General features: G+C 34.9%; 1 long non-coding RNA gene across 1 annotated transcript in view; it reads left to right on the forward strand.

Annotated features, from left to right (window-relative positions):
• Window positions 1–13107, forward strand: part of LOC136027094 (uncharacterized) — a 59128-nt gene extending 46021 nt beyond the window's left edge. The window contains exon 2 of the long non-coding RNA XR_010617495.1: window positions 12912–13107. This is a non-coding gene — a long non-coding RNA (uncharacterized LOC136027094). The remainder of the gene's footprint in view (window positions 1–12911) is intronic.
• Window positions 13108–24722: the final 11615 nt, after the last annotated feature.

The following is a 24722-nucleotide window of genomic DNA, read 5'->3' on the forward strand; positions in this document are numbered from 1 at the left end:
TTTCCCATTGACAATTGTACGTTGCATGTTCGAGGGTCGGTAAACCTGACAATCTATTTATATGCAGCGACAATTGGACAGCGAAGAATGTTGTACATTCGCAAGTTTTACGCAGTTAATTTGTATTTTATCTATCTATCTATCTATCTATCTATATAAAAACGAGTTGTATGTATGCATGTTTGTTTGTTTGTAAAGAGAGCGTTTGCATATGATGTCATTATTAGTACATACGGCTTTGTATATGCAGAGACAATGGGAAAGCCAAGAATGTTGTATATTCGCAATTTTTACGTAGTTTAACTCCTGCAGACGAAATGAATGCTTGCCAAAAAAATTCTAATTTATAGGCACACGTAAAAATATTAAAATTAACTACAAATATGCGTGTCCGATTGCAAAACGATGACTCTGGTCAAACAGTAGACTCAATTTCAGGACGTATACAACTACCTGCTGATTTCTGTAATTTAGTGACGTCCAAAAATGAATTGATTGAAAAAGTATTTCCGAATATTCTAAAAAATTATAATAATAATAAATGGCTAAGTGAAAGAGCGATTCTCGCACCCAAAAATATAGACTTCCACGAAATCAACAATATTGTTTTGAGCAAGATTCGAGAACAGGCAGTCCTTTACAAGTCAGTCGACACAGTTTTGGAACCAAATGAAGCGGTTAATTATCCATCTGAATTTTTAAATTCCATAGATCCTTCAGGGTTTCCACCACACGTGCTACAACTAAAAATAGGCGTACCAATAATACTTTTAAGAAATATCAACCCACCAAAGCTTTGCAATGGCACGCGACTTGCCGTAAAAAAAAACAATGGAAAACCTAATAGAGGCCACAATCTTGACAGGACCTTATGAGGGTGAGGCTGTTCTTATTCCTCGCATTCCCATGATTCCAACGGATCTGCTTTTTCAATTTAAAAGATTGCAATTCCCAATTCCATTAGTATTTGCAATCACCATTAACAAAGCTCAAGGTCAATCATTAGAAAAATGTGGTATAGATCTTAATCCTGATTGTTTTTCCCATGGACAATTGTACGTTGCATGTTCGAGGGTCGGTAAACCTGACAATAAATTTATATGCAGCGACAATTGGACAGCCAAGAATGTTGTTTATTCGCAAGTTTTACGCAGTTAATTTGTATTGTATCTATCTATCTATCTATCTATATAAAAACGAGTTATGTGGATGCATGTTTGTTTGTTTGTAAAAAGATTGTTTGTATATGACGTCATTATTAGTACATACGGCTTTGCATATGCACAGACAATGGGAAAGCCAAGAATGTTGTTTATTCGCAATTTTTGCGTAGTTTGAAACACATATATAAATCTATCTATATTAACAGGTGGGACACAGGGACACAACTACAATGGCGCATAACTAATATGGCGCGTAACGACTTACGCGCGCGGGGGGGCTTGGGGGGGCGCGAAGCGCCCCACCAACTAGGTGTTGGGGTGGCGCAAAGCGCCACCCCAACAGCTAGTATATATATATTTATATATATATATATATATATATATATATATATATATATATATATATATATATATATATATATATATATATATATATGTATGGATAGTAATCTAGATTAAACAACTTGAAATTTTCTGAACTTAGTAATGCAGAACCAGTTTAACTAAAAATATTTTCAAAGGCAAAATTTAACTCCCATGAGTAATTTATTATTATGCTATATTATACTGAAAATATCCAATATTCTATCAGCTTTATTACATTTGAATTCTGCACGATTCTTAAACTATTTGGCAAACCAACTAGTAGCTATTCATATTTTTAAGTAAACTTAGTTAAAAAAAAACTCACATTGAATATTTGTTCCAAATTTGTTCCGAACAGTCCTATGATTGCAGCATTTTCATGTTAAGTCCACTTTGGAAATCTTGTGGAATAAATTGATCTTCACTCAGGGTGGAAAACCTTTTTTTTTTTACAAGTGATCAGAAATTACTATGAAACCTAAAAACCCTAAAAAATACAATTATATGGAAAATATGAGAAATTTTAGAAAGAAGCTAAACGCTTCAAGATATCAGGGAATGAGGGTGTGGCACAGGTACGGAGCCCCAAACACCTTAGTATGTACTTGAAAATGTACATTTAAAAATGGTATTAATTTATTAAGAAATTTAGTCATAAATTGTTACTCTTGTTTATGTCTACTGATGGACTCTACAACATTCCTGAGCGCAAAAGCTATGTCTCAAGAGTCTTTAACTTTCGGCAGTTATCATTTTAGTGAATTCATTTTGTGACTTGTTAATGGATACTTAAATATCTTTTATTTGGGATCATTTATTTTTGATTATTTCAGTTTACCATTCAGTTGAAAAGAAATCCTATGCGAAAAATGTAAATAAAGTATTGGATAATTTGACCAAGGCTTGTTGAACGTCGACGAGAATTTGTGATGCATTTTCTCGAAACGCTCCGATTCTGCTACTAGAATAGTATGTAGAATTCAAATTATATAAGTCAACTTTGCGCTTTTATTTTTTATAAATGAGAGAAAAAGTCTGGTATTTACGTGTTATCCCGACTACGCTCAAGAATTTTGCTACTAAAAACCGGTTTACCATACTATATACGGAGACAATTAGCTTAGGTTCACTGAAACAAACTACACTGAAGCTATATTTTAATTAAACATTTAATATATAGAGTTAGTATTTTGGTTAGGTTATGTTAGGTATTTAGTATAATACGTTCTTGGGCGGCTTGCTTTACTTAATTTTTTTTTTTTAGTTTCCATAATTTTGTTACAAAAGTATTATGTTTTCATCGTATTTTAGTATATTTCATTATGATTAACCGAACTTTATTTCTCTAGATTTGTCGAGAAAACGCGTAAGTACCAAAAGTCTTTTCAAATAAAAGTAAGGAGCGATGTTATACATTAAAATTAAAGTAATGAAACTGAATGAGCCTTATCATCCGCGTAAAAAGCTAATTTTGTGACATTGACCTTGTTTCAGAGCATTTATTTTTGAAGCATTGAGAAAAGAAAACTTAACTTCGGCTTACAGAGCGGAAGCTAGAAGGGGTTGTAGTACACTTCACAAATACTTCTCTTCGTTGAAACTTCACGCCGTTTTTCATTTGCATCTGAAATCTTGTATTTTTATGCAATTAATCAATGTTTTAATGGCATATTCAGTGTTATCTTATCTTTAAGAGTTAAAATTCTTATTGCGATTCTCCAATCCTAAAAACCTACCGTTTCCTGTTAACAACATCCGTTTTCGGAATAACAGGCTAGCTTCTCCTCAGCACTCCTGAGCCCAAGTATATTCCTCCAAACGAGGCTAGGAGACATATTCTCCTTCTGATTAAAGCTGAAGTCAAAAGTGGATGATTTGGGCCTATAAGCGTACATTTTGAGCCTTCCGGCATCCTTCCCTAAAAAAATCTAATGAATCCGCTTTTAATAGTTGTAGTATAACTTAAGATGTTGTTAACCAATGGACGATCTAGATTAAACAATTATTTTGTATGAAAGGGTAGGACATTCTAGGAGCAAATTAAGTAAACAAAACAAGTTTTTCAGCTGAAAGTAAGGAACAAGATTAAAACTTGAATCTAACAGAGATTATCCTTTATATGAAAGGGGCTCCCCCCTCCTCAAGACCTCGCTCTTTACGCTAAGGTTTTGTATTACTTTAAAATAAGAGTTTTGACAAAGAAGTAGTGTTTCTGTAACAGGTCCAGAACTTACACCTTTATTTGGGCTCTAGAAAATGATTATACTTCTGAACTTACACCCTGAGGCTCTAAAAAGCACACCCCAAATCGTATTAGCATAACCGGATGAGCACAAAATTTGCATAACCGGTTTGCCTAGCAACCAGATTCAGTCATTGGATCTTTCCTAGCAACCAGATTGTCTATAGCACAGAGGGTACATCTCTTTTGCACACTTCCATGAGAATCTCATTTGGATACAGCCATAAGATCTTAGCAACGAACCGTAAAAACTATATCCAATATAAGGCTGGATTTTCAATTTGTTTCATGCTAGTAAGAAAGTAGAATTATGAGAGAGAACAGTTTGAATATGCTCTTTATCATCGGCTTTTTGTTTGACAAGACACACTTGCAAAAAATAATAAGTTTGTTAATACTAATAGAAGTTGATAGCGGAGCTGGCAACCGCAGCAGTGATACAAAGACAAGAGTACCAGATGTAGCAGTAGAAATTACATGAAGATCTCGACTAAGTCTCGGACAGGATGAGATGTATGCAAGATGTATGATATCATAGAGCAATCTCATACTGAAGGAGCAGTTATGTTTTGCAGCAAACTTAATATAATGCATATACACGAGTTTCAAGCTGCTTTAAATGCAATAGAGAAATATATTCAGGACAATAAGTTGAATCAGTAAGCGAAAAATGAGTGATATGTTGTTGTAATTAACTAATAAAAATGTTTGAAATCGAAAATGTCTTTCTTGTTATATATTTTTAGTAGATTAACGTTCCTCTCTTTAGAAATATTCTCGAAGTAGAAATAATCTTTCTTCTAGCATGTGTTAATTAGTTTGCAGTCAGCTGTGAGAGTGTTAGGATTAAAAATGGATAGATTCATGAAACATAAAATCATGCAGAATCTTGTGAATTTGGAGAAATGTCTGGATCTAAATGGTCATTTCCAAAAGTTATCCGTGCAAAAGAAAATATTTTTTCAAAGAATTCTTAATGATATAATGAAAGATGAATATCCAAGTTTGAATTATTGTTTGACGCTTACAAGTTGTGGCCTAAACGCATTTACTCAATTATTGATATACTAATGGTAAAAGTATTATTGTGGATTTTCTTTTGAACACTCCCTTAGAAATCCAATGATAATGATGTAAGACTCTATCCAAATGATTTTTTCTTGAGAAAAATAAATAAATCGATAATTTAAAAGATCTTGTTCAAAGCGATTTGATTGATTTTGAATTTTGATGTCACTCGATTACTCCTCTCTCTCTCTCTAGAATTAGAAAAGAACATTATCTTTATCCTTCGTAAGTCCGTTTCATTTTAGCAGTGACAGAGTCAACACTTGAAAAAAAGTTCTATGCATGCCCACTATACATATGTACACTGAACAGCTGGACATCCTTTGAGAACTTTACAATTGTGGACAAGTACGATAAAGAGTATAGGTTATGCAATATGTGTAAATTGCATAGAGGATATTCAGTACAAATTAATGAATGTAATTCCTGTCTTGAAAAGATTTGTGGCTCTCACACTAGAGGATATCTAAGCTCCAGTTTTCACTATGTAATAATTGTATGTAATATTGTTTCAAACAAGCAAATCGAAACACGTGAAGTTTACAATATGAATGAAAAAAGTATCATTGACCTCACAAAGAGATACAATAAGAGTGAAGTTAAACTGTACTGTAGAAAATTTGGCCCTGACTTTGTACGTCAAAGATCAATGTACAGTGAATTCAGATGATCCACCGCCGATAGTTGTTCTTGGCAGCTACCTTTACGTGGAAGAAAAAATTTAAAGATGAAAAAATCAATTTTTGTACATAATTTTGATTAATAAACATATTTACAAACATTTCTCGAAAATTTTATTCGGAGGGCACTGAAATCAATACTAAAAAGGGTTGAAACTGTGTTTTTCACTAAGAAATCATACAAGTAAGGATTTTCTACGCAAATACTAAGAAATTAATTTTAAGTATAGCCACGACATCGGAAAATGAATTATAATAGTGCATGAAAACCACAGCTTTTAGTTGTTAAATCCTGCTCTCTCTTCTGATTTTGAATAAAATTTTTCCCACTGCTTTCAATAAAGTTGTTGATTTGCTGAGTGTAAAATGTGTATGGTAGACCAAGATTATCAAAAAATTCTATATTCTTCACTGATTGAATGATGTGTAGCCAATGACTTGTCTTTACGTTCAATGGACTGTTGTTAACAATGATAAGGGTATTGTTAACATTTTGAATTTTTTCAAGGAAATCTGAGGCTATACAATAGGATTTGTATTTGGACATGTGCGGATCCATATTAAATACGCTGATTATTTGATGTATTCATGGTGTAAGGACTAGTAGAACACTGCCTTTGAGAATGATTTTCCAGCAAGTTTCAAATTCAAATTGATTTAATGAGATTAGTACAATACTCTCAGCTACTGGCTCGGCAAAGATACACTCTAAACGTACTCTCCCTGTTCGTACAATACTCATTTTTTGGTTGCCAAACAAGTTCAATGCAATGATACCTTGAGTTTTGCAATCATTGTGTCAGTTTTACCATTTTCAAGAGGTTTGAATTTCGGTCAAGGGACTGCAATGACACCTCTTACAGTGTCATATAGTATTTATCAAGGGATACATTGTAGAGAGGGATTCCATTTACTGTACACACAAGAGAAGAAAGTCCAAACATTTCAAATTTTTGTAGGCAACTTGTCCACGATCCAATACCACTAGCACATTTTACAAATGCTAATGCCAGTTTTGAAGGAATTTCACCACTGATAAATGAAGAGTCGGTGAAGTTGCATGAATCCGTGGCAATATGTCGCTCGGTGGTGATTGTATGAGGATCATGTAGTTTTATAGTATTTCCACTAGCTCTCAAGCTGATGAAGTTGAATCTCTCAAAAGCGGAATCTTCAAAGATGAAGACTCATCTTTTATAATTACATCAAGTATTCTTTGAAAAAATATTTTCTTTTGCACAGATAACTTTTGAAGTGATCATTTAGATTCAGACTTTTTTTCCAAAATCATAATATACTGCCTGATTTTATGTTGCTTAATCCCGTCCATTATTTAATCCTAAGGCTCTCACAGCTGACTGCAGACTAACTAACAAATGCAAAGATTATTTGTACTTTGAGAATATTCCTAGAGAGAGAAGAATAGTAACCCAATAAACATATCTAACTAGAAAAACTTTTTCGCTTTAGAAACATTTTTATTACATAATTACAACAGTATATCTTTCATTTTTCACTTACTCATTCATCTTAATGTCCTCAATATATTTAACTACTGCATTTAAAGCAGCTTGAAGTCTATGTATATGGATATAACTGCTCCTCCAATTTGAATTTGCTCAGTGAGATCACATATCTTGCATACATCTCATCTGATTCAAGGCTTAGTCCATATCCTCTTGTAATTTCTACTGCTACATTTTTACCCTTGTATTGGTATCATTGAAGCTGTTGCCAGCTCCAACAACAACTTCTAGCAGTGGAAACAAAACTATTCAATTTTTGCTAGTTATTCCTGTTAAATAAAATGTTGATGATAAAGAGTATATTCAAGATGTTCTCTGTCTGAATTCTACTTTCTTGCTAATATGGAATACATTGGAAATTCAGCCTTATATTGGATCTGGTTGCTACGGTTGGTTGCTAAGGTGTCATTGCTATATGCAAATAGGATTCTCATGAAAGTATGCTAAAGAGATGTACCCTCTATAGTATAGACAATCTGGTTGTTAGGGAAGGTCCAATGACTGGATCGGTTGCTAGGTAAACCAGTTTTGCATATTTTGTGCTGATTTGGTTATGCTAGTGAGGCTTAGGATATATTTTGTAGAGCTTCAGAGTGTAAGTTTAGGAGTATAATCAATCTTTAGAGCCCAAATAAGGGTGTAAGTTCTGGACCTGTTATAGAAACACTACTTCTTTGTCACAACTCTGTTTTTTAAGCAATACAAAACCTTAACGTAAAGAGTGAGATATTGAGGAGGGGAAGCCCCTTTCACATACAGAATACTCTCTGTTCATTTAAGTTTTAATGTTACTCCTTACTTTCAGTTGAAAAAAATTTGTTGTTTTTATTTAAGTTCTGCTCGTTTTTCAATTAATATCGGGAAACTTATGATACACAACATGGCAGCGTCAAGCATTTTCTTTTGGGGATGGGCAGCCCCCTCATGCAGAATAATTTCTGTTCGTTTTCAGTTTTAACGTTGCTCCTCACTTCCAGTTTAGTTTTTATTTAATTTGTAACAGTTTCTTATACAGTGCTTAAGATCCCGTCCCCTTGGCGTAAAACTTCTCCTGTATTGTTCTCCCTAAAAATCTCTTCCATATGAAAAGATCTTCACATGGGAAATCCCCTCTCCTACAAAATCCCACCCTAAACATACTAAAAATATCCCAGTTCAAAATTGCTCCAATTTTTGCTGTTAATCATGATTTCTTGGCAAAGTAGGAAAAACAGCATTGGTTATGAAATACCATAATCAGCCTTAACAAAGACAGGTTCTCTACATATAGAATAGAAGGAACAATATCATATGAAACGCACAAAACCGTGATTGAAGAAAACTCCCGATACTGATACGCCAAATACCGCTTACAGCCCTTTCTCAATAAGGGACTGTGGAGGATGATATCATCAGCATAAGTATAGTTATTGGATCTATGAATTATGCTGAACAAAATTAATATCTCAAATTTTGATTGTAAGAACTTAGGGGAAGGGGGTTTGGGAGGAGGTGTTAGTTACCCTATGGACTATTTGATCACTTAGAAATGAAACTAGAACTCTTGATTTCGGCTCGAAGGAGCCCTCTTTGGTTCTTCTAGAACGATTGTTTTGTTACGATCACCTATGAAAAACAAAACAAACAAATCAACGCGCATCCGTGATATTTCTTCTGGCAAAAATGCGAAATTCCACATTCTTTTAAATAGATGCTTGAAACCTCTACAGTAGGGCTCTGTGATACGCTGATCCTGATGGTGTGATTTTCATTAAGATACTTTGTCTTCTAGGAAATATTTTCCTCCTTTTTCGAGAATCAGACTAATTTTCTCAGGCTTGTATCTTTTGATGGGTAACACGAAAGTTAATAACACTTGTATATTTAGAATCCGTATATTCAGCCAATTCTTTTGATGGATCTGTTAGGGGGTGTTTTCCTCTTTTTTCTTAGAATCAGGTAATTTTCATCAGGCTTGTATCTTTCAATGGGTAACACCAAACTTAATGAGACTTATATATTTGGAATCCGTATATTAAGCCAATTCTTTTGATTTATCTATCATTGATATCAAAATTCTGTTTTTAGGGTTTTGGTTACTATTAAATTGCATCGCTCCTCACTTGCAGCTCGTTACCACGAACTGTTAGATACGCCACCGCGTTTCAGTCTAGTTAATTAACTGGGCAGGTCTGTCCTCAGTATCTAAGATTGTATTCAGAATGGTCAGGATGTTTGTAATACTACACAGTTGAAGCCTTATTTTTGTGTTTCTAAGTGGAGTCTTACCCCACACTTACGAAAGAGAAATTGGATTATGTCATTCATATTGCAGCAAGTCATCGTAACTTGAGTTCTGCCAGGAAATTTCCCATGGTTTGGGACAATTTGGTTTTTAATGTGGGAACGAAGCACGTCAACTTCGCCCCTCATATTGGAAGTTTGTGTGTGTGTGTGTTTGATATTATGTTTAAAGTACGACCTTGAACATGAATTTTATTAACCTGAAAACAATAAGCTCTATTTCCACATCATTTAATATGCGAGCGTAATCTTTTTTTACTAACACTCATACACACATCCTGACACATGTGCATACATGCACACACATACATATGGGATAGAAGGTTCAATTTGACTTATTTTTTAAGAGTTGGTAAATTCATGGGGGTTTACATGTTCTCTACTTTTTGCAACATTTTTTTTTTACTAACACTCGCACACACATCCAGACACATATGCATACATGCACACATAGATACACATACATACGGAGAGAAGATTAACTTTGATCTACATTTTTGTGTAAGAGTTGGTAAATTTAGGGGGGGGGGTTACATGTCCTGGAGGCTCATCCTTCCCTATAAAGGTTGCATGACTCATTGCTATTTCAACTTCCTGGGTACGGTGGTAAACGGAATTATATCATTCATGGGCGGGAATATGTAATTGAATAGATCCTCGTCTATCCTCCACCATCATATTGCGATTCCAATGGACCTACCACCTGACCAAGTTCTCGGTATTTTTGCTTGATTTGTCTCAGCCTAGAGTAAAAATAAATAAATTCAAATTTTTATGTTCAAAAAGCTAAGTTCAAAAAAATTCTCCAAGTCCAAAAAATAAAAATGTAAGTTCACTAAATTCCAGGATAAAGAAAATTCGAAGTCCGAAAAAATAATACGTCCCAGAAAAAAGTTGATGACCCCCCCCCCCAAAAAAAAATCACGATTGACGTATTTATATAATCTTCATTTTGTACTTTTAAAATATCAAAGGTGATTTTTTGTTATATGTATATTAAATGTGATTAAGTCGTCGAAAAAATTTCCGTTTCCAAGTTCAATAAAAAAAAACTAAGTAAAAAAAGTCAATAAAAATTTTATTTTTCTAATAGAAATAATTATAACTGACATATTTATATTATTTTCATTTTGTATTTCTTAAAATATCACAAGTAACTTTTTTTTGTAATAGGTAGGCTATATTTAATCCGATTCTAAGACATGCAAAAAAAAGTTGAAAAAATTTTAGATAAAAATTTCTTAGTCAAAAAATAGAAAATCTAAGTAAAATTAAGTTACCGCCCCACCCCTTAAATATTCTACCCATCTCCTTCTGAGGGGTATGGAGGCCTGTCATGTTCATCACGATACTGTGTCTATCCATTTTCTTATTGACAACAAGACAAAATATTTTAAGGGGAGATGGCAATGTCGTGCTCATAATGATTATTCTACTAATAATCATGTTAATATTTGGATTCAAAAATAATCTATGGACCGAATTCGTCAGTTTAAGAATAACCTGTAGGGATAGATGTTTGTTTTAACTAATGATAATACATGATGTACAAACATATAAAATTCAGTAAATACTCTTTTTTAGATTTGATATTGCTCTTTACCATCCCTTGAAGGTCTAGGTTCAAAGTATTCCAACGATTCAGTACAATATCTCAATTATAGTTAGTAGGAGGGGGTTTTAAAACTAAAGATATACATACAATTCGGTAACTAAAGGGGGACTTTGAATGTTATTTGATAAATCGAAACTGTATAAAAAACAGTTTACATCCACTAAACAAATATATAGATCAGAAACCTCTTGTATATTAGAGTCTTTTATAAGATGCCTTTTATTAGAGATCCTGTTCGATTAAGCTCACTTAATCTAATGAAAATAACTTAGACGATTATTCTTTTATATGAAAATATTTGCCTGAGATACCTTACACAATGGGAACAGTGGCCGCTTGTATCAATGGCATTGTTTCAGAAATAGTAGCTGACATACATTTCCAAGAATTTTCCTTATCGCCCGGTTATTGTGACAACATCATTTGTATATGACTGTGCTTATACCAATTGAATGAGTTCGTTGAGAAAATAGTTAATATTGTTTCAGAAAAATGCTAAATCTCATAGAAGTTTTTAGCTGGATACAATAGACTAACAACTCCAAATAGTCGTAAATGGTACTCCAATAGTCGTAAATCGGAATGGTTGGAGAGCATGGTGCTTTTTACCAATTGAGGCCCCATAAGGGTACTGGCCGCTTAAAGTGCATAAAAGGGTACGAGGGGTTAGTGACTCCAATAGTACATCGGCATAGGGGTGACTTCAAGCCCGCAGAGGGGATACGAGGGGTCAGTGACCCCAATAGTACATCGGGATAGGGCTGACTACTCTCATTTAATTAGTTGAAAGCTCTAGTGCCCTTCTTAAGAGTTAAAAGTGTTTGGAGGGCAACTAGACTAGAATCTCTCGCACTTTTTCCCTTCAAAGACGTCTAATCAAAATTTTGAGATAGCCATTTTCTTCAGCAAGATTAAAAGGTCCAACAACTATGCCTCCAGTAATTGTTCCTCCCCCTCCAGATCTCTTGGTACAAAGGCTGTAAGTTATGCTATTTACCTATTGTTTACATATAGAATTTTCTATCAGGAAACCTTTGGTGTCCAAGAAGGCGAAGGGTATTCACATGAAGCTTTTAGAAGATGCTGAGGGAGGTGTTGAACCAAATCAAAAGTCACACTAGAGGTTCATTTTATGAGCTTTTCGACATTTATATCTGAATTGGTGGTCTAGAAATTTGGTTCAGTCTCATGCTTGGTATCGGGAGGGCCAAGGGGCACAAGTGATGTTATAATGATGGTTGGGTGGCCTTTCACCCCTTTTGGCCGAGAAAAAAAGAAATGTAACTTTTAGTTGGCGATTGATTAGCCCCCCCCCTCCAACTTCCTATGTGTTTCTACCATCATTCGTTCTACGTAATGATGCGAAGAAAAAACACAAGGAATACATGTCGCTCTTCACTGTGTCACCTCTCTTGCGTTGATTTCGGAAAACGTAATAGCGTCAAATCTGGATTTATTACTTGGCTATGCATTTTTTCTTCTTATGTTTTGTCTACGGCGGTAAAAGATTGCTTATGGACATTTTGTGGATCAGCGTGTTTTGCCAAAAAACTTCATGGGATGAAAGTTTTTTTCAGTTTAATTTTTTTTCTTCAATAATAAATAGCTTATTTTCTTCTGTAGCTTATGGTAGATTATTTATTTTATCCCATATGAAGGATGAAAGACTACCAAAGATCGTCGTCTTCGGCCAACCATCTAGGGCCAAACGAAAAGCAGGTTGTCCCTCAAATAGATAGGAGGCGGTCGCAAGGAAGTATCTAAGGGAAATTGGAACTTCTTGGAAAGGTGTTAAGCAATATGTTATGGATAGATTGGATAAAGGAGAAGCGTGTGTAGCTGCATTGTCCTGAGATGGCGTGGTGCTGCAGTGAATTGTCAGTAGTAGCATTATTAACCTGTCAGTACTATGACCATAAGTTTAAAGACCTCTATGCAAAATTATTGAACAATATTCTTATTTTCCAGCCGTTTTAACCATTAATTGTTGGCTACAAACCTGCTGTTGGTCGCAAGAGAACATTTGTTAATGAAAAGCGAATAGCAAGAAACAATTGCTGATAATAAGACCCCAGGAAAATACCTTTTGTATGCAAACAAAATTGTATAGTTATTTTATGTGTTGTTTAATTATGCTATAAAAATAATAAAGCAGTGTGTTGCATCCAGTGTTGCACTTTTTTATTTACTTGTTTTTTAGACGCCAAAACCATCTTTTAAATCATGTAGAACAGTAATTTTGGCGTTTATTTAAGGGGTTATGGCTTCAGGATTTCATGGAGATTATTTGTCCACATAAAAGTTTGGCAAAGATGTAAGTAAATGTTTGGCAATACATTATTAGTACTGGAAAGTTGTTAGTTTACTATACGAATAAAATTCTGTAAAAACTATTATCCCATAAAAATCTTTTGGAACTAAGTTGGACTAAATGTTCAACATTACTATGGGGCCATCCCTTAAATTTTTCTATTTCCAAGAAAGAAAATCTTTTGGAACAAAAAATTAAGGCCACAGCAGCTTATAAGGCCGTACAACTTCAAAATAGCTAACCATTGCCAATATAAATCTCTAAACCTCATAATGAATCCGAGGGGTGGTTGACCTCCATGAATCACGTACTTCAGGCGGTGCATGCTGGTCATGGTGAAAGTGTGTCAGGTGTGCCTGAAACATGCCAAGTCTAGGAGGAACTGAACAACGTGTGGTGGAACTGTGCGGCGTACGAGGCGCTCCGAGATGTACACCAGGTGGCAGAAATTTGTTAGCCCCTTGGATGAATCGTAAAGATCAGAAATTTAACAGCGGGTTTTGTGGTTTGGCTGAGGTAAATTGAAACAGCTGTTTCGCTTAAATTTCTGATAATCGATTGGTAAAGTCCGTTTTGACCACCAATATTCCAAAATCTTCGTAACTCTAGGCAACTTTTTTCTGTCAGTGCAGAAACCAAAAGTAGTCATTTTGTAATCCGAGGGCTTTGGGTGTTATTTAAAGTCAAAACAGCACGTTAATTCCAAATATCTTATGTTAATATACCCCGAAGTTTGATCGAAACATGTTGAGAAACATAAGACTAAAATGTATATTTCATGAATGGACATGTTATATTGTTAGTGGAAAGGGGGTCAAACTACTTGATGGGTAACGGGTTTTCTGATTTCTTGTGTAGATATCTGTGAAGAAAATACGTTGCTCATTCAAAAGGTACTTTGTTTTAGATGGGGTACTGATTTCCAACTAAAAAGAGGTACGAGGAGATCGCTTCAAAAAAGCCTTTTTGGAACCTGAGAAGATTTGTGTGATTTTCGAAAGAAGGGGGAAATTCTTTTTTACTAAAAGGTAAAAAATCTTAATGAGAATCGCATCATCAGATTCAGCGTATCAGAGAACCCTACTGTAGGTATTTTAAGCTCCCTTTTATAAAAATGTAGAATTCTGTAATTTTTGCCTGGAGAAGAATCGCGCATACGTTTTTATTTTTTTTTTCTAGGGGTGATCGTATCGAACCCTAGGTTCAAGAATACCGCGAAAGGGCTCATTCGAACGAATATCAAAAGTTATAGTGCTCTTTCTGAGGGACCAAAAACATGAAAAGACAATTAGCCCCCTCCCACGTCCCTTTGTCCCCAAATTCGTCCAATCAAAATGTAGAAAGTCAATTTCTTCAGCGTAGTTGAAAGGTCTAATAATTATGCCTTTGGAGATAGCATGGCCCCACTGCCCTTGGAAAGGGGGTAGTAAGCTATTAAATTTGCCCCTTGTTTACGTATAGAATTTGTTAATGGGAAATATACAGACATTTTTTAGGGGGGTCGATGGGAAGAAAATTTTGGGGAAAGAACTTTCCAGGGTAAATTTTACACTGGAAGAATTTGCCAGAATTTCTATACAATTTTTTTTTTTATTTGTCTTACTTTCTTTTTTCCAACTCAGTTCAACATTTGTAGATGGTCGAAGGGGGGATTTAACGTAGGAAGAAATTTCCATCGAGCAATTTTCCGTGGGAGGAAGGAATTTTATATAGAGAAGGAGCCAGTTTTCCCAATATTATTAAAAAATATCAAAAATTAAATAAAAAAGTTTGTTTTTAATTGAAAACATGGAGCCGCATTAAAAATTCAAGCGAATAGAAATTATTCCATGTATGAAATTTCATGGCGGGATAGCCCCCTCCTCAATACCTCACTTATTACGCTAAAGTTTGACTTTTTGTCCCGCTTCTTTAATAACGGATCCTGAAACACAAAGATCGTTTAATTAGAATAGGAAGCTTTTCAAAAAGTACCATGCTATTATTAGTTTTGGGAAATAAAGAAGATAGTACCACCGAGAGAAGAAGAGGTGGTGCTAAGAAAAAAACAGCAAAACAAATTATAGACTCTATTTCCTCCATCCTTCCACCCCAGCTGGAAGATTCTTGTGATATCTCTAAGAGCCCCATTTGTGTCAACCTACTAATTATAGTAGCATTAGAATTGTAGAAAAGAGCTAAAAGTTCTTTGTGAAAAATCATACTAAATTGTGAAAAATCATACTAAATACTAAATTACTCTATAAGCAAGCTTCATTTCTTAGCAATGCCTGAACGATAATATGTTTTTAGATTCTGCTCACCACCATTGATAGCAATGAGATCCTTGCCTATTGGAAAGGTAAACAAAACTGATGTTTAACGAATGGGTTTGGTGAGTTTTACCCTCCTCTTCTTGAAAAAAAACATCCAGCACCCTCTCGAGAAGTTTGGGCCTGTATGCAACTATGTAGGCTATGTCTAGGTGGATGCTAAGAGAAGGGGAATCCACCCTTAGCTTAAGAGTGTAATTAGGGCATCTGGAATATGAAGAAAATATCAGCTTAATTCTTTAAGAACAAATTTTACTTTGAAATAATCTATGAAATTACGGAGCATAAGATTAAATGTGTCAACATAAGTGTTCGGTCCATGTAGAATAAAGAAAACACAGTTTCAATATCCTAGAAACAATATATCCTGCCCTAATATTTCTAGTAGCTGGTGAGCGTTCTCCACCTCAGAGCAAAATTGTCCTACTTGAAAAAAAAAAGAGCTAAGAGCTCATATGGCACTTGTGACGAGGCCGGAAGAGCCAAAAGCTCATATGGTATAAGCTCTAGCAAAATTCTAAGAATAAATAGATTGATTTAAAAGGAAAATCAGAGGCTTGATGCCGGTAGGGATTTAAAATAAGAGCTCTGAGTCACGATGTCCTTCTAAATATCAGAATTCATTATGATCTGACCGCCCACTCGTAAGTTATAAATACTTCATTTCTTCTAATTTTTCCTCTCACTTCAGCCCCCCAGCTGGTCGAATCGGGGAAAATGACTTTATCAAGTCAATTTGTGCAGCTCCCTGACACGCCTACCAATTTTCATCGTCCTAAAACATCCAGAAGCACCAAACTCGCCAAAGCACTGAACCCCACCCCCCTAACTACCCAGAGAGAGTGAATCCAGCACGGTTACGTCAATCACGTATCTACAACATTTGCTTATTCTAACCACCAAGTTTCATCCCGATTCCTCCACTCTAAGCGTTTTCCAAGATTTCCGATTTCCCCCTCCAACTCCCCCCAAAGTCAACAGATCTAGTCGGGATTTGAAGTAAGAGCTCTGAGACATGAGCTCCTTCTAAATATCAAATTTCATTAAGATCCGGTCACCCGTTCTTAATTGGAACGGATCCGTTCCAATTATATCAATCACGTATCTAGAACTTGTGCTTATTCTTCCCATCGAGTTTCATTCCCATCTCTCCACTCTAAGCGTTTTCCAAGATTTCTGTTTCCCCCCTCCAACCCCCTGTGTCCCTGATCCGATTCGAGTCGAAAATGGAGCATCTGAGAAATAAGATACTTCTATATATCAAGTTTCATTAAGATCCGATCACCTATTCGTAGATAAATACCCCAATTTTCATGTTTTCCAAGAATTCCAGTTTCCCCCTCCAACTCCCTCCAATGTCACAGGATCTGGTCGAAATTTAAAGTAAGAGCTCTAAAGCACAAGATCCTTCAAAATATGAAGTTTCATTAAGATCCGATCACTCCTTCGTAAGTTAAAAATACGTCATTTTTTCTAATTTTTCGGAATTGAAACTCATCCCCCCCAACTCCCCCAAATAGAGAGGATTTGTTCCGATTATATCAATCCCGTATCTAGGACTTGTGATTATTTTCTCGCCAAGTTTTATCCCGATCCCTCCATTCTAAGCGTTTTCCAAGATTTTAGGTTCCCCCCAACTCCCCCCCCCCCCAGTGTCACTAGATCCGGTCGGGATTTAGAATAAGAACTCTGAGACAAGATACCCTTCCAACCATCAAATTTCATTAAGATCTGACCACCCGTTCGTAAGTTAAAAATACCTCATTTTTTCTAACTTTCCGATTTAACCGTCCCCCACTCCCCCTCAGATGGTTGAATTGGGGAAACAACAATTTCTAATTTAATCTGGTTTAGTTTCTGATACGCCTGCCAAATTTCATCGTCTTAGCTTACCTGGAAGTGCCTAAAGTAGCAAAAGCAGGGCAGACAGAGCGACAGAAAGACCGGCAGAATTTGCGGTTGCTATACGTCACTTGGTAGATACCAAGTGTTATAAAAAGCTTCTCAGATTATTCAAAAGCTGATTAAGGTGAAACTGCAGACTGTATTTAGAAAGACAAAAAAATATTCTATCAAATAAAATATCCATTAAATTTGTGTTTGTGGGACATGTAAGAAAATCCAAATAATCGCAGGATAATTCTGCTCTTGAAATACTTGTAATATCTTGGAGATGTAAAGCAGGAATGGAAAATATGGAAAGAAAAGTTCATACCTAATGTCTCATATTTCAGCAAGCGAAAGGCCCCTCAAAACTAGGTCCCAATTAGACTCTGGTTTGACACCAGTAACTTAAATTCACGAAAATATAGAACTGGAACAAGGATTGTTTTCGATTTTACGTACGAAGATGCTAAGAAAGATTTTTTTGAAATCCAAAGTTAAAGGGGCATTTTCACTTTCTCCATTTTTAACGATTAAATGATTCGAAAGATATTTTGTAGAATAAGCCTCCTCTCTAATTGGTGCTACTGCTAGAAATTCTACTAGATTGTCATTCCTAGAAGATAAAAAATTCAAGGGAATTATCGTCGAGCTGAAGTTGCAACCTAGTAAAGAGCAAACCATGGAGTTTGCTGGACCACGATTTATATATATATATATATATATATATATATATATATATATATATATATATATATATATAATATATGACGAAGACCACACTGCCTTTCCATAATACAACAACAAAAGAGAGAATAATGAGGAATTTTTTTTTCCCAAGACAGTGAACCAACAAAACCTATTTGAATATTTCGGCCCTATATCTAAGGGCCGTCTTCAGCAAAGAAAAAATAAAAAACAATAAAACACTTACAATAAAAGTTCTCAGTTAAAAATCCATTTTGTATTTTAACTCCTCCGGTTATCCGATTTCTTCGGTTTTATATTTCCTGTGCTTGTTTCTGTATACCCCTATTAAAATATAAGACAGTTTGACACGAAACTGCATATAAGGGGGGGGGGTCATAAGATTTTGTATTTCAAATTATGGCTATGAGTGCACACAACTTCACCTTTAGATCTTGGCAAGGCATTTACTTAGATTTGAGCTGGATTCAAAGATGAATTAAAATTTGTTAAAGCATAAAGTTTCATCTTTTCAAATAAAACAAGCTAGGGAAGAAAAGAAGGCACGGAGTTGACAGTTCCCTTCCATACATTTTTTGATATACAGAAATTTATTTTTATCGCTCTAATTTTTTTCCAATTTAAAAAAGAAATTAAATAAAATCGAGATTATGAAATTTTGCCATAGTCTTCAGCAGATATATTTCTGAAGCGAAATTAGTAATTAGGATGCCTACAGCTATTGAGTAAAATTAATGGAAGAAAAAACTTTTGAATCTTAGCTATATACACTTAGACTTGTATTACAGGTAAAAAAAAAAAAACAACAAAAAAACACACAAACACAAAGGAACACCGCCGAGGTCGTAAATTAGGCTGCCAACAGTATCCGGAAGTAGATAAATGTGGTTTCATATTTCTTGTATACTACTTTTAACCCTATCCGTGAAATAAAATAAGCACCTGGGCCTCAGCATGCGACATAATTCATTCATTTAATCATCTGAGCTACAATTCATGCTTTAAGTAGAAAAGGATATACTTTCCTTTATAAATGTGAGACGGTGTCAACAAACAAAAAGAAATGGCTTCCTATTAACTTTTAGATACTACTTACAAGATTTATTTTTCTGAATCAAGAAATAGAGTTACACTCATATTACCTTTTCGGGTGGTGGAGGAGGGGGGGGGTAATTCGTTTCAAAAATCGTCTAGTTTAACTACTATTGCTGGTTGTAGTAAGAATAATATTTATGTGTAGCTTGAATCTGTTTCATACAGTCTTTGATGAATATCATTCCTTTATCTATTTAACTTTGTACCTCAACATTTTTTACTCTTAATTAAGGGATTAGTGGCTCCATTTATAGCCACATCAAAGTAAGCCTTACTTTTCAAATCAGAGAAAAGACGAGTTCCTAAATAGTTTCTCCATCCCTGACACGTAGGGATTGGTAACATAATTTCTGTTCGTATAGCTTTTTAATAGTAAATCTTAATTTACTATAGCGACGAAGACCACACTGCCTTTCCATCATAAACACGAACAACAAGTAGAATTTACGGAATTGTTCCGTAAGACAGTGAAACTTTAACCTTAAATGAATATTCTGACCCTATATCCAGGGGCCATCCTCATAAAAACATAAAAGATACTTACGTTAAAATATGACCATGTTTTAAATTTTTTTTTTTTTAGCTAAAATAGTCGTATTTTAATTTAAGTTCTTTTATATTTTCATTTGTGGTTTTGCTGAGGACAGCCCTTGGATATAGGGTCAAAATGTTCATTTAAGGTTAAAGGTCTATTGTCTTACGAAAAAAATTCCTATTCTCTACTTGTTGTTTACGCATAATTTACTAATTGATTAAAATTAAGCACAAACCCAAGCGACTATGTCTGATAAAATCCCATTCTTGAAATATCCCAAGTGGCAAATTATAATCTCCCTTAGGACAGTTTGGCAACATGGGTACTTGCAATGTGGAAGAGGGTGTTAGGCTGATTATAACCCCCCCCCCCTGAAAAACCAGAAATATTCGAAGCGTCTTAATCCAAGACCTTCGTCCATCTCCATCCCTGAAATCTTTCGCCAGATTTCATGCCTCATATAATGTTCTGTATTATATCCTGAAAAACTTTTCGTTTCTCAATGAAGGTATATGTTCCCTTTAAAACAAGCAATTTTGTGACAAGCCTTCAGCCGTAACTTACACTAAAACGACAAAGTACCTACATCGTTGCAAAAGCGATTTTTAGATCTATCCATTCATCTAGCCAATATTATTATTAGATAAATAAAAAGTTTTTTTTAACTGAAAGTAAGGAGCAACACTAAAACTTAAATTAACCAGAAATTATTGCACATATGAGGGGGTTGCTCCTCTTCAAAACCTCACTCTTTACACTAAAGGTTAAAAAAAAACTTATTATTCTAATTAAACAAGCAGTGTTCTGGGAGTGGTTCTTAAAGAATCGGAACAGAATTCAAACTTCAGCCCAAAAAGGGAGGTGTTGAGTAATAAGCACTCCCCTCATATAAATAATAATTTCTGTGCCGTTTTAAGCTTTAATGTTGCTCCTTACTCTCAGCTGAAAAAAAGTTGTTTTTTAGTTTATTTTCTCATTGTTGTTTAAGTAATGTAAGGGAATCTGGCTTCACCTCCTAAGACAAATCCCTCCTTCCCACCGATTTACTCTCTAGGCAATTCAGTCCTGGTGAAAATTTACCCCGAACAATTACCCTTAACACCTCTACGCGTAAGATTGAGTCGGCTATGAAAAAGTATGACATAAGAAGAATTTCGTATAGGAATTCTGGCAAATTCCCCTAGTGTAAAATTCCCCCTGGAAACTTCCCTTCGCACCAAAAATTATCCCCATGGAAAATCCCACCAGCAGAAAATTCGCCCCTCTCCGATAAATTTATGCATGCTTCCCATTAACAAATACTGTACGTAGACAATGGGCAAATTTTGTAACTTATAGATCTTTCCCTACGGACTGTGGGAGGTCATGATATCTCCAAAGGCACAGTTATCCGGCCATTCAACTATGCTGAACAAAATGGCTATCTGAAAATATTGACCGGACCATTTTGAGAAGAAAAGGGTACGGGAGGGGCCCTAGTTGCGCTGTGATTTTTTCGGTCACTTTAAAAGGGCACTAAAACTTTTAACTTCGAAAGAGCCGTTTCACGATATTCTAGAACCGCTGTCTATACGATCACCCCTCCATAAAAAAACAACAAATAAACAGTTATTTTTTATCTTTCTTCTGGCTGATCTTTCTTCTGATACACTGAATGTGACGGTGTGATTTTTATTAAGATTCTCATACTTTTTGGGAGTTTTTCTTTTTTTCGAAAATCTGGTAAATTTTCTCAGGCTCGTAACCTTTGATGAGTAAAACTAAACTTAATAAAGCCTACATATTTGAAATCAGCATAAAAATTTGATTCTTTTAAAATATCTACTGGTATCAGAACTCCATTTTATAGAGTTTAGGTTACTATTGAGCCGGGTTGCTCCCTACTTACAGTTCGTTATCACAAACCGTTTGATATTACTTAGACTTCCTCTTAGAGAAGGATCTAAACTAGAAAAAAAAAGATAATCGTCATTTTCACAACAATTTTCAACCAATTTTTGATGTATTTTTAGCCTAAAAAAACCTCTCTTCTAAATTTAAATATTAAATCTGGTAGATGGATAGAACTGAATTTCATCTATGGCGTGATAATAAAATTTTCGGTCTTTTGTTGGTATATTAAAGCTCTTGGAGAGCAGAAAAAGATCATTTCAAAATTTTCACAGGGAATAAAAACCAGGGAAGGGGGCAATTTTGCACTTCTATTTTGTGGTTTGATTAGATGAAAGTGGCTTATTTACTCACAATAGTAGTATTTCTGCTTTTAGATATTTAGTTTTATCACATTTATTTCCATTAATTTCCTAGAATTACAAAGCTGATTCAGTCCAGAGTCGTGGTTGGAGCAACTTAGAAAAGAGCAAACCACATCCCATAGTAACAGAAAGCTTAAAAACACGTCTTGAAAAAGAACTTTGCAGTGAGAAAAACTCTTTATTTAAAGGGGATTCAAGAATGATAATAATTATGTAGGTTCACCTCGAAGGTCAAAGATTATTGCGGAAACAAATTTGTAGGAATTTCGGAAAATAAATTGAACCCCTTCCAGCCGTGGATCAACATTGCCCCCGGACGCGGAAACCCTAACTACGCCTCTGAACTCCTCAAAAGTAGCAGCAGATCTCAAAAGGCATTTTGAGAAATAACTTCCTTATACAAAGAAATCCTTTTAAACCTTTTTAAAAGTTACATCAGCAAAAATTAATTCCTACGGTGATTCAAATTCAAAACGAGCAAAAATATTGATAACGACAAGGACAAGAATCTCCTTTGGAAAATTCTCCGAGGCAATGTGCGGACTAACATGCCTGATACTAATTCCACACCATCGCTAAAAGAGTGGGAAAATTATTTTTCTAAGTTGTCGACTTCGCACGATTCTAACAGTGTTGTGTTGCAATTAGATGAAAGGTTGAAGAATTTTTCAACTGATTACAGGATATCTGAGGATATTTTATGTAAAGCAATCAAAACATTAAAGGCGCAGTTGGCTAAGGATCATGACGGCGTATTTATTAATCACCTCAAACTTACTCCTTCTTCTTTTCTTATTACTCTATTGGTATTTTTCAACCTTTTACTTATTACTAGTTTAGTACCATCGTCATTCTATATTGGCATAGTTACGCCTATTCCTAAGAGCCGGAAGAAAGACTAGTCATCTTGTAGTTCCTAGAGGCCAATTACTAGGGGTTCTATGATTGGGAAAGTGTTTGCGTTGTGTTTGAAGGATCTTCTTGAAATTCTTGACGTTGGTTCTAATCAAGTTGGTTTCAAGAGAGGTTTGGGATGTGACCACGCCCATGCATCTTTCGGCAAAGTTATTGAAGAAGCCAGAACCTCTGGTCAACCGCTATACGCCCTCTTGATTGGTATCAAAGGGGCCTTTGATAACATTTCTCATGCATCTGCACTGCTCGCTTTAATTCATGCTGGATTGCCCCTAGCTGTGATTCGAGTCCTTCGCTCTTGGTATTCTGGATTAAAGATCCGTATTTATCCGAGTTCGTCTTCATCTCAGTCCAAATTAATTCAAGTGGGTAGAGGAATTAGACAAGGAGGAATTATTTCTCCTTATATATTCAATTCATGTTTAGCTACTGCCCTTAATTCTCTTTCTTGCTCTTTTGTTTCATTATCTCGAAATCTGTCTTACATTGCATATGCTGATGACATTATCCTTCTAAGCCGGCCCTAGTCTAGTCTTGTTTCTAATTTTAATACTTTAATTAATTGCTTAAAAGGTTTGGGCCTTTCTATCAGTTTTGAAAAATGTCAATTTTTTTGTAAATTGTTTGGAGGATAATGTCAGGGCGACTCTCGATTGCGGTAATGTTGTTATTTTCCAGTCGTCGCCAATAGCCACTTATTTGGGATTAACTTATACTGCTTCGAAAAGAGATTTTAAACCAGTCGCTGGTTCAGCATGTTCAGATGAAAATACGCAAGGTATTTGGTCTTTTAATTCGTTTTCGGGGTTTTTACCGTCGGGACGTCCTTGGTCGTATGTATAGCGCTGTTGCTCTGCCTCACGTATTGTTCCCGTCCCTCCTCTTCCGTAATTTCAGACCTTCTGATCTTTCGCCCATTAGAGTTTCTTATTTTAAATTTTGCAAATTTTTGCTTGGTTTCCCCCTTTCTTTTAGTAACACTGAGATTGTTTTAAAGCTTAAAGTGAAGGATCCTGCAGTTTGTACAAAGAAAAAATATAAAACATTTGAAGACAAGGCGAAAATTATCCTTTTAGGCCTCAATTTATTTCTGTTTTTTAGTAACAGTTCTGGCTCTTGATGATCTATAGGCTAAATTATTTAGCAAGTGTTTTTGTATCTTTTTTTTCTCTTTTTAAGTGTTTGATCAATATTAGATATTTTTTGATTCTAAGCGTTATCATTTGTCTTTTCTTTATATTATATTGTAGCCTACTCCTCATTTTTTGAGGGAAATAAAGAAAATAAAGAAATAAAATAAAAAATTAGACCTAAAACGAAACGAAGTTTAAATAAACGACCATAGCCAATATAAAGATTAGAGGCACAAGTATAGATGAAGAAATAAATCTTGAAACGATTAAATTGAATGTTCAGGTCAAACTTAGAACGAAAAATTATTACTACAAATAATATTTTGGCTACTTTCACCTTCCCTCTCCCCTAACCGTAAAAGACTAAAGCCTATTGTTTCGTTTACATTTTATTGACAACTAAATGTATCTTGAACAGTCTGCTTTTGTTCTTCAATCCCACAACAAGAACTAAAAAATAAGTCACTATAATAATGAAGTGGACTGAAAATACTGTTGCAAATAAACTGAATATTTAATCTACAATGATAATAACTCCTATAAACTCATCAATTCAAGATTTTATTGTATTGTTTTTTTTTTAATGTGGTAAATATAAAAAAAATATTTGTCACATAATTTGTTTTAGTAA

The sequence above is a fragment of the Artemia franciscana genome, chromosome 5 (genome assembly GCF_032884065.1).
Source record: "Artemia franciscana chromosome 5, ASM3288406v1, whole genome shotgun sequence".
Taxonomy (NCBI): domain Eukaryota; kingdom Metazoa; phylum Arthropoda; class Branchiopoda; order Anostraca; family Artemiidae; genus Artemia; species Artemia franciscana.